Here is a 7,545-nt window from a genome sequence, read left to right on the forward strand (position 1 = left end):
ACGTACCCCGTAACGGGTTAAAAGAACCAGCATAAATGGAACACACCTGGAGTCTGGTATTGTTACAAATAAAACACTGTTCAGTAGTATCTACGTAATCTCGTAATATAAAACCTGATAAATCAAACAGGTTAGCAGAGTTTATGCAAATGTAAGTGTGTAAATATAAAACCCCAAACTTCTTCAGCTTAGGTGGTAAATGATACCGTCTTACGATGGTATAGGAATGACGTCAGTTCAGTTTATGATATTAAGTTGAGTAGAATTGAGGAGAGAGAGTGAGAGAGAGAGGTGATTTGCTTTCCAAGTAAGCTGATGTCGTCGATCTTTCCGTTGCCTTCCGAAGTCGTGTTAAAGTTTTGTGATCACACAAAAGAGTACCGCCTTCACGCAGTAAAGCTATCAAAGGTTAAACACACCGATAACATTCCACCGGTCTCCCCTTTTCCACACTGCGATCAAAATCCACCCTTTCGTGGGCACTGAAAGCTCATCCAGTGTCTATTTCTTCTGTATTTCTGTCCGTGCCTTCTGTGTGTCTCTGTGTCTGTGTGAAAAGCCAGCTGACCGTGTATATATCCCAAACATGCTGAACGCCAGCTGTCCATTATATAGCCCCGCCCTTCCGTAACCATGGCGACTCACGAGCTGCTCGGTGCTCTCTCTCTCTGAATCGGTGTACACCAACTCTCTCTCTTTTTAAAGGCACAGTCCATATTGAATACACCTTAGCATGTCGTCACAGTTTTTACAGATAGCGAGGGGTGTCAGCACACTTCTCCACCAATGTGGAAATGCAGTTTACTTGTAGTACCAAACTGGCATTTCTGTCTGTAACAAAATGAAACCCGTCTTGTGTCGGAGTGTTTTGCTAATAATGTTCGTGCAACATTATGCTGAGTGATCCTGAGTACCTGACTGCAGACCGCAGTCCCTACACTATGATGGCAGAATATGGAATTAAAGGCAAAACTTTTCACAGTGCGGAGGATCAGAGGGATCTTGGGGTCCGAGTCCCTAGAACACACAAAGCTGCTACACAGGTTGACTCTGTGGTTAAGATGGCATATAGTGCATTGGCCTTCACCAATTGTGGGATTGAGTTTAAGAGCTGAGAGGCAATGTTGCAGCTATATAGGACCCTGGTCGGATCCCACTTGGAGTACTGTGCTCAGTTATAGTTGCCTCACTACAGGAAGGACATGGAAACCATAGAAAGGGTGCAGAGGACATTTACAAGGATGTTGTCTGAATTGGGGAGCATGCCTTATGAGAATAGGTTGAGTGACCTCGGCCTTCTTCTCCTTGGAGCGATGGGGGATGAGAGGGCGCCTGATAGAGGTGTACAAGATAATGAGAGGCATTGATCATGTGGACAGTCAGAGGCTTTCCCCAGGGCTGAAATGTCTAGCATGAGAGGGCATAGTTTAAGGTGCTCGGAAGTAAGTGCAGAGGAGATGTCAGGGGTAAGGTTTTTTTTTTTTCACAGAGAGAGGTGAGTGCGTGGAATAGGCTGCCGGCGGCGGTGGTGGAGTCGGAAACGATACGGTCTGTTAAGAGACTCCTGGATAGTTACATGGAGCTTAGAAAAAGAGGGCTATGGGTAAAGCCTAGGTAGTTCTAAGGTAGGGACATGTTCGGCACAGCTCTGTGGGCCGAGGGGCCCATATTGTGCTGTAGGTTTTCTATGTTTCTACTCAGACGACGGCCACTGGGTTTGCCCAACCTTCCTTTCATTTGCTCTTACTAATCAATCCCAAATGCCGATTGTCCACTAGTTGATTGGTCACCGATTGCTCTATTGCACTGCCGTGAGCTGCCCCTCGAACAATGAGCCTTATTGAAGTTCCCTCCTCTCCAGATCTCCGATGTCCAGGTTGGCCACTAGTCAAAGCTACCGGACTTACCTCTCAGTGATGACCGTGTCAATGACAGCAACATGACACTGGCAACCGAGTACATTGTCTTAGACAAGACACCTGCCAAATCTAATGCCACTCCCCTTCGCACTACATATGGACTGCTGCCACTGTATGCATATTGATCTGTTGTCCCCACATGTTCATTGATCTTTTTCCCACACTGCAATGTGAATACTCCAGTTAAAGCCATCTCCTGCGTGTGTGCTTCTATTTGATATGTAGTTACACAGACACAATGCAGGCTGACGTTTGAGTACAGAAGTGATGACCATAAGTTTCTCTATTCCTCCAACCCTTAGACAATTCTAGATCTAGATTCTTTGTTGTCCTCACAGTTCCCGTCCAAGAAATACATTTGTCTCTTTCATATTTTGCAAGGGACATGTAAGAAAAGACAAGAAAAAAATACACAGCTATAACTGTTTTCTAAAAATTTTATGGGTGGCTTATTATACAAATGCCCCAAGTGAACATGCTGTACCTATCTGCACGCAATGCAACAAGGACTGTTTACTTGGAATAACTTTACAATTGATTTAAATTGTGATGCTCCTGTCAACATTGTAATGTCAATATGGGTGCAGTAAGAATTAGGCTGAGTGATGACACCTGGCAGCTTTTCAAACATTTGTAGAATATAGAAAGGCACCAACCCTATGAATTAATGTATCCGCCAATATAATTTAGGAATTGAGCTTCTTACATTGCATAAACAACTGATTAACACATGTTTACAAACTGCATTACATTCCAACAGTTGCTACATTCTCTCATGACTCATGCGGTCCTTTCCGTGGATGCAGACTTCTGGGAAGCATGAGCACAATTCAGATTAGCATCATGCACCGCATCCCACATCAATAGCAGTTCGAAAGGCCGAAAACGGTGCACTAGCAGCAACTCACCATAATAGCAAGGATTGAAAGAGTCATCTTGGGTTGAAGGAACACTGATTCCAGCTGTCCTGAATCCGCTATGGGACTGTGGGGCTAGTCCAGCCTTAGCCAGACACATCCCCAAAAATACATCGTCAATGGGGTATAGTTCAAGGTCTTGGGCTATGTGGTAAATGATATGAGCTGTATACACAGACATAAGTATGCCCCCTCCACCAACGTATGGTGGGTACGACTTGATGGTGGTCACTATTTCTGGCACATAATACTTGCTCCACATCCGGCGAATTGGCCCAACCCCATAAATGAGATGGCCCACAAACAGGTGTTGGTGAACCTTCATGCCTAGCATGTAATTAACCATGTTATCGGTGTTGGCAAAAACATCATCATCTCCATTGAAGATGAATTTTGCACTGGGGCAAAATTCACTGACCCACTGCAGCAACTTGTATTGTTTGAGGGTGAGGTTGAAAAAGGTATCCAAGAAATCGCATTGTAGGATATCTCTGTGTTCTCTGTTTTCCATGGCTAACAGCTGATTCAATTTCCTTCTTTCTTTTTGATCAGGAGAGACACCAGAGATAAAGACTCTCTTAATTAGGACCCCATTGAATTCGCGTTCTTTGCCCCAGGTCTTCCTTACCATTTCCCGCCGATCCTGGTTGAAAGGGTCAGATTTGATCACTAGGAGCAGGAAGACATTCTGAGATCCTTCTCGACCACCGCATTTATCTGGGACGTTTTGAATCATGTTAAATTCTCGACAGTGTTTATACATCAAGAAGTTTTTTATGTGCTCTTTCTGTTGATCAAATGAGGACAGTTGCAGCAATGTCCTGTTCGCGTGGCACTTTGGCTTGAGCACTGATTTAGTTGCATCAGTTGTAACAACCTTGGGCAGATCTTTGCGATGAACAGTTTCTGCAACATCATCAGTCTCTCGACGTTGGTCATTATCCCAGAACATGAAGAACAATCCCAGAGTAATCAAAACAGTCAACACTACGTTCTCATAGAATCGCCGATGTCTTCTCATCTTTCACCTGAAGTAGAGAAAAATATGGATTAATTCAAAGAAAACTTTACATTTACATGATGCTTGTGAAGAATGAGAAGTTTAAGCTGTAATGAGGTTCACTAATGCTTTGTAATATTGACCTCAAAATGGTGGTGAGGTAAGGAATAGGCAGGGCCCTACACACTGTTGAAAGTTTAATTGACCTGAAGCATTCCATCCCAGCAGAAAAACAAATCTACCTATAGGATACCATCTTTGTCATTAAACTGAAAATCGCATAGTTTCTTTCTGGACATTAAATATATATGATTCCAAAGGCTTTATTCCACCTCTCTTCACAGCTCTCATCACTCCTCTCGGGGCTTAAACTGAGCTGAGCCAGACATAGAGCAATATAGCACAATGCAGGCATTTTGGCCCATGATGTTGCACCAAACTTTTAATCTGCTCCAAGATCAATTTATCCCTACTCTCTCAAATAGCTCTCCATTCTTCTTTCATCCATGTGTCTATCTAAAAGCCTCTTAAATCTCACTAATGCATCTACCCTTATCACGACCCAGGCTGTGCATTCTATACACCCACCATTTTCTTTTTAAAAAAATACTACTTCTGACAATCCCCTAAAACTTTCTCTAATCACCTTAACATTATGCCCCAATCATATTAGTCATTTCTGACCTGGGAAAATGTTGCTGGCTGTCCACGCTATCTATGCCTCTTATCAGCTTATACGCCTCTATCAAATCACATTTCCTCCCACTTTGCTCTAAAGAGGATGGCCTCAGCTCGCTCAACATTCAGTTTGAGTTCACAGGTTATTGATACTATGGAATCTATTATTGACCATTGATTAGTAACTGAATATATGGCAGTGCAGGGAAAGTAACGTGTTAGTACAGCTGCTGAAAGTATCTGATTTTCACGGCATTTCAACCTGGTCTATATATGCCTACAATAGGAGAAACAAAGAGAAGTATACTCAAGGACTTTGGCTTCCTGCTTCTATTTTAACCAGATAATTGTATTCAAAGTTAAATTAGCAGTGGACCACCCACGCTGCCATCCATTGGTCAAGCCACTTTATGGAAGACTGCAACTAAAGCATAACTAGTCCCAAAGGCAAGGCTGATTCCACCCAGACATTCAGTCGTTAGCAATTGTGACAAGACAGCGAAGCCATCGCAGGCCCGTATCTATTGAAGGAAAACGGCACCAGCATCACCTATGGCAGGAAGTTACGCTTCATAAAGAGCAGTGAACCTTGGACTCCAGGAGCCCAGAGAAAGCACAGATAACTGATAGCAGAACAGGGCAGATAGTTAGCATGATCCACAATGTGTGTGAGTAAAACCTTGGATGCCAGGAGCCCTGAAAAGACGCCAGTGACTGATAGCAGAACGATCTGTACAAGTAAAACTATTTGCACTAGGATGCAACTTGTGTCACTTTAGAATTATGGAATCCTAGAGTAATGCGATCTAAACAGGCCCTTCGGCTCAACTGGTCCATACCAACCACAGCATCCTCCCTGCTAGTCCCAGTTGTCTAGTTTGGCCCATAACTCTCCAAGCCTCTCCCTTCCATGTACCCGTCCAAATGCCGGTTAAATGTTGCAGTTGAACCCACTTCAACCACTTCCTCTGGTAGGTTCTTCCGGGTACTCACTGTCCTCCGTGTACAGAGGTTATCCCCATGGTCTCTTTTAATTTTTTTCCCTCCTCTCTTCTATCTGTGACCTCTCATTTTGGACTCTCCAACTCTCCAATAATGACAATCCACCTTATCAATACCCCTTAAGATTTTAAACTTCTGAGGTCACCTCTCATTCTCCAAGGCATAAAGGTCCAGCATGGCCAGCCTCACTTTAACCCAGGCCCTCTAGTCCAAAAAGCATCCTCGTAAATTCCTTCTGCACCCTCTCCAACTTGACAGCGTCCTTCCTATAACAGTTCTATTTCATTTGAATGTCCATCATCTCACATATAACCATATAACAATTACAGCACGGAAACAGGCCATCTCAGCCCTTCTAGTCCGTGTCGAATGCTTACTCACACCTAATCCCACCGACCTGCTCTCAGCCCATAACCCTCCATTCCTTTCCTGTCCACATACCTATCCAATTTCTTTTAATGACAATATCGAACCTACCTCTACCACTTCTACTGGAACCTTGTTCCACACAGCTACTACTCTCCGAGTAAAGAAGTTCCCCCTCGTGTTACCCCTAAGCTTTTACCCCCTAACTCTCAACTCATGTCCTCTTGTTTGAATCTCCCCTACTCTCAATGGAAAAAAAGCCTATCCACGTCAAATCTATCCATCCCCTTCATAATTTTAAATACCTCTATCAAGTCCCCCCTCAACCTTCTATGCTCCAAGGAATAAAGATCTAACTTGTTCAACCTTTCTCTGCAAGTTAGGTGCTGAAACCCAGGTAGCATTCTAGTAAATCTTCTCTGTACTCTCTCTATTTTGTTGACCTCTTTCCTATAATTCGGTGACCAGAAATGTACACAATACTCCAAATTTGGCCTCAGCAATGCCTTGTACAATTTTAACATTACACCCCAACTCGTATACTCAATGCTCTTATTTATAAAAGCCAGCATACCAAAAGCTTTCTTCACCACCCTATCCACGAGATTCCACCTCCAGGGAACTATGTACCATTATTCCCAGATCACTCTGTTCTACTGCATTCCTCAATGCCCTACCATTTAACATGATGTCCTATTTTGAATAGTCCTACCAAAATATAGCACCTCACACTCATCAGCATTAAACTCCATTTGCCATCTGTCAGTCCACTCTTCTAACTGGCCTAAACCTCTCTGTAAGCTTTGAAAACCTACTTCATTATCCACAACGCCACCTATCTTAGTATCATCACCATACTTACTAATCCAATTTACCACCCCATCATCCAGATCATTAATGTATATGACAAACAACACTGGACCTAGTACAAATCCCTTAGGCACACCACTTGTCACCGGCCTCCAACCTGACGAACAGTTATTCCATGTTATTCAATGCCCCTGTTGAATCCATTTTACTACTTCAATACTAATACCTAACGATTGAAACTTCCTAACTAACCATCCGTGAGGAACCTTGTCAAAGGCCTTACTGACCTCCATATAGACAACATCCACTGTTTTACCCTCGTCAGCTTTCCTCGTAACCTCTTCAAAAATTCAATAAGATCTGTCAAACATGACCTTCTACGCACAAACCCATGTTGACTGTTCCTAATCAGACCCTGTCTATCTAGATAATTATATACACCATATAGTTGTTGTCTTTCATTGTAATGGCCCAATTGTGGACAAATATTTAAGACTGCAGTATGAAGTTGTCTCTGAGATCAGTGCTGCTCCAGGTTGCCGGGGCACAGTTAAATCTGGTGAAATCCGGTGTTCAAAAGAAAAGATTGTTCCAAAATCATAACTTTTCACCAGAGTTCACATGGTCCGTCCTGCTGCTGTGTCTTTCCTATAAGCCCACAGCGATTTCTGCCCTCAGCTGTCACTGAAGTTTATAGTCTGACAGTAAATTGCTCCCAAAGTAAAGAATAATTTCATGCGATGACACCACCCGATCTGAAGCAGGATGCGGGTCGCGGTTGCTCCCTGGAGCAGATCGATTTGTCGTGAGATACAGTATGTAATCTTTGTCACCGTCTACTGAGGTACAATAC

The 7,545-nt window shown here is 43.3% G+C and overlaps 1 pseudogene; it reads right to left on the reverse strand.

Moving 5' to 3' along the window:
- Window positions 1–2,623: 2,623 nt before the first annotated feature.
- On the reverse strand, window positions 2,624–3,862 carry LOC140721140 (N-acetyllactosaminide beta-1,3-N-acetylglucosaminyltransferase 3 pseudogene; annotated as a pseudogene).
- Window positions 3,863–7,545: the final 3,683 nt, after the last annotated feature.

This window comes from Hemitrygon akajei, unplaced genomic scaffold (assembly GCF_048418815.1).
Source record: "Hemitrygon akajei unplaced genomic scaffold, sHemAka1.3 Scf000050, whole genome shotgun sequence".
Lineage (NCBI taxonomy): Eukaryota > Metazoa > Chordata > Chondrichthyes > Myliobatiformes > Dasyatidae > Hemitrygon > Hemitrygon akajei.